Source organism: Spea bombifrons, chromosome 3, assembly GCF_027358695.1.
Source record: "Spea bombifrons isolate aSpeBom1 chromosome 3, aSpeBom1.2.pri, whole genome shotgun sequence".
Classification (NCBI taxonomy): Eukaryota; Metazoa; Chordata; class Amphibia; order Anura; family Pelobatidae; genus Spea; species Spea bombifrons.
The window spans coordinates 43,551,161-43,555,137 of record NC_071089.1 but is presented as its reverse complement, the minus strand read 5'-3'; positions in this window follow the sequence as shown (position 1 = coordinate 43,555,137).

Here is a 3,977-nt window from a genome sequence, read left to right as displayed (position 1 = left end):
TTAAAAACAAAGAAAATATATAAAGAACATGAAGTATTTAAAGACATATAACATATGCACCCTAAGAACAAAATAAAACAGAAATCTACATAGCTCCTAAATTGCATAATCAAGGCTAATATATACAGAAGACTCACCAGTTGAATTAGTCCTGGAAAGTGTTTGCGCACGGCTCTGTCATCCAGGATGAGTGAGCGCAACAGAATAGAAAAAAAAACATACAACGTTAGTTCCATCAAACTGCAATCCCCAGTGACTAAGAACCCTCTTCTCCACCACATGAATGTAAAAACGTGGTCGTGGAGGTGGGAATGCTGCCTTTGTTTTAGCTGCCAGACTTATACAAGGATTACCATGCAGGAGAGAAGAGCAGGGGAACAGATTTATATTATTAACCGAGAATAAAATCTTCTTCAAATGCAGCATGATTTAAGCCATAAAACATAATAATATTTAAAATGTTTCATTTTAAAAATGTTTTAAAATTTCACCCAATCAATTATAGAGTGGATCATAATGTCTTACCACAGTGGCAGGATATTATGTGTTTTACATGATATTGTCATGTAAAACATGTTTATATGTATATTATATTCAATATATTTATTGATTATATTATATTTATTTATTGTATTTATTATATTTATTGGATTCTAATATTATTATTATTCTTCTTCTTTATTTCTAAAGCGTCGACAGATTCCGCAGCACTGAACAAGGTGAAAAGGTTACAGATAATGACAGGTCCAATACAACAATTGACATACAGATACAAGAGGAATGAGGGGCCCTGTTCCCACAGGAACTTACAATCTAGGTGGATAAAGGGGTAAGAAACAAGAGGTGAGGACTGCATGGTAGTCAATTACGTTAACGTGGGGTGAGATAAGGGTTGTAAGTGGGTGAGAGGGAAGTTTTGAGTAGTAGGCTTCCTTGAAGAGAAAAGTTTTTAGTGAGCGTTTGAAGGAGGGTAGAGTTGGTGAGAGTTGGACAGCACGGGGAAGAGAGTTCCAGAGGGTTGGTGCTGCGCAAGAGAAGTCCTGTAGGCGGCCGTGGGAGGAGGTGATAAGTGAAGATGCGAGGAGCAGGTCATTGTTGGATCTTAGAGGGCGGACTGGAGTATATTTTCTGATGAGGGAGGATAGGTAAGGGGGCAGTGTTAGTGAGAGCTTTGTAGGATAGAGTGAGTAATTTGAATTTAATTCTGCTATGGATGGGGAGCCAGTGGAGGGACTCGTAGAGAGGTGTGCCAGATGCAGAGCGTCGGGTGAGATAGATAAGTCTGGCAGAGGCTTTGAGGACAGACTGGAGGGGGGATAGTCGGGAGAGAGGGAGGCCAGTAAGTTGGTTGTTACAGTAGCCTAGACGGGAGATTACAAGGGAGTGGATTAGTTGTTTAGTGGTGCTGGCAGTCAGGAATGGACGAATTTTGGAAATGTTGCGCAGTTGGTTGTGGCAGGATTTAGAGAGTAATTTGATGTGAGGGATAAAAGATAAGTTTGAGTCAAGAGTCACTCCGAGGCAGGGGACTTGTGGTGAAGGAGAGATAGTGGTACCGTCTACAGTGATGGAAAGGTCAAAAGGGGGAATAGAGTTAGAGGGAGGGATTAGATTTTGAGGTGGTGAGAGGCCATCCAGGAAGAGATGCCAGATAGGCAGCTGCTGATCTGAGAGATGAGAGATGCAGAGAGATTGGGGGTGGAGAGATAGATTTGTGTGTCATCTGCATAGAGGTGGTATTTGAAGCCAAAGCTGTCGATAAGTTTTCCAAGTGAGAAAGTGAAGATGGAGAATAGTAGAGGATCCAGGGCAGAACCCTGAGGCACTCCTACAGACAGAGGCATTGAGGAGGAGGAGTCACCAGCAAAAGACACAGAGAAGTATCTGTTGGAAAGATACGAGTTAATCCAGGAGAGAGCAGTGTCTCGGAGACCTAGAGAGCTGAGAGTCTGTAGGAGGAGGGGGTGTTCGACTGTGTCGAAAGCAGCAGAGAGGTCGAGTGAGATTAGGATAGAGTAGTGGCCGTTTTTTCTAGCAGAAGAAGGAGAAGGTCGTTTGTGACCTTGGTGAGAGCAGTTTCAGTCAAGTGCTGTGGGCGGAAACCAGATTGCAGGGGTCGAGCAGGGAGTTAGAGGACAGAAAGTGGGTAAATTAGTTTTTCTAAGCGTTTAGATGTTATAAGAAGGAGTGATATGGGGTGGTAGTTAGCAGGGGAATTTGGATCAAGGCAGGACTTCTTGAGGATGGGAGTGACCTGTGCATGTTTGAATGGGGATACCAGGAGCAGGAGTAAGGCTAGAGGAGAGTGATGGAAGTAGGTATGATGGGATCGGGTCTAGAAGGCATGTAGTGAGGTGTGAGGAAGGCAGTAGAGCGTGAACTTTGTCCACTGTGGAGCGGAGAGAGGGAGAGGGGTTGATAGCAGAAGGAGGAGGAACATGGAGACCATGCACTGGGATGTTGTTGCGGATGGATTGTGTTTTAGTTTGGCAATAGTTTGCAAGATCCTGGGCGCTAAAGGCACATGAGGGAGGTGGTGTGGGGTGAGGAGAGAGTGGAAGGTGGAGAAAAGTTGTTTGGGGTTGGAGGAAAGAGATGAAATGAGGGAAGACTTGTAGTGGATGTAGTTAGCTTCAGAGCGAGATTTCCTCCAGACACGCTCAGCAGTGAGGGAGCATTTTTGTAAATAGAACGTCTGCCTTGAGTGCCAGGGCTGAAGCTGACGATGTGGAGGTTTGCGAAGTTGAGGGGGAGCAAGTGTGCAGTTGATAGAGTGTTGTTGTAGTGTGCTGTGGCAAGGTCAGGGCAGGTTATCATAGAAGTCTCGAAAATGCCAAGTTGAATTAGACTAGAAAATTGGAGGTCAACATCGCGCAGATTTCTACAGGTGCAGAGGCGTGGAGGAGGGGAAGTAGGTTTGGGTGTTAGTGTGAGATTGTAGGTGAGGAGGTGGTGATCGGAAATGGGGAAGAGGCGAAAGGTGAACTCTGATATGGAGCAGAGATTAGAAAATACCAGGTCGATACAGTGTCCATCGCGGTGAGTAGGGGTTAGAGAAGATTGTAGAAGACCAAATGAGGATGTGAGAGAAACAAATTTAGTGGTAGCAGGGGAGAGTGGGTTATCGATGGGGATATTGAAATCGCCGAGGATTGCGGTTGGGATGTTTGGAGAGAGAAAGTGGGACAGCCAGGTGGCAAAGTTGTCCAGGAACTGTGAGGTAGATCCAGGAGGGCGATATATGACTGCCACTCTGAGAGAGAGGGGAAAACCGGCATATGGAGTGAACTTCAAAGGAGGAGAATGACAGAGAGGGGAGGCAGGTGTTGATAGGAACAGGAGGGGGAGAGCAGGATTCCAACACCACCTCCATGTGTCTCGCCTGGCCTAGGAGTGTGGCTAAAGTGGAGACCACCATATGTGAGAGCAACAATGGAAGCAGTGTCAGAGGAGGAAAGCCAGGTTTCAGTAATAGCTAGGAGGTTGAAAGAGTTTGTGACAAATAGGTCGTGCACGGCTGTGAGTTTGTTACAGACCGAGCGAGCGTTCCAGAGGGAACAGAAAAAGAATGGCGATGAGAGCTGTGGTTTAATGGTAGTGAGATACGTGGTAGTGCGGGACCTGTAGTGTTTTCTGTGGGAAGGTGAGCAAGAAAGGGTGGGGATTGTTAGGGGACTGGGGTTTGGATTGATGTCGCTGCCAGCAAGCAGTAGTAGGAGTGATAGTGAGAGAATGTGGGAGTAGGACTTAAATGAGCGGGTGGTTTTGGTAGAAGTAGGAGTAAAAAGGGAAAGGTTTCTAAGGAAACATAGGAGATCATGCGAAGCGAGCATAGGTGATGGGAGGAGGGTGGCTGAGATAAGTATGGTGTGGGGATCATTATGGGGCTCGGTGCAATAGGATATGGTGATTAGTTTTAGCAGAGAGGTGATGAGAAGGAGCATGATAGACAGTGTGAGCATATTGTATCAGTGTGA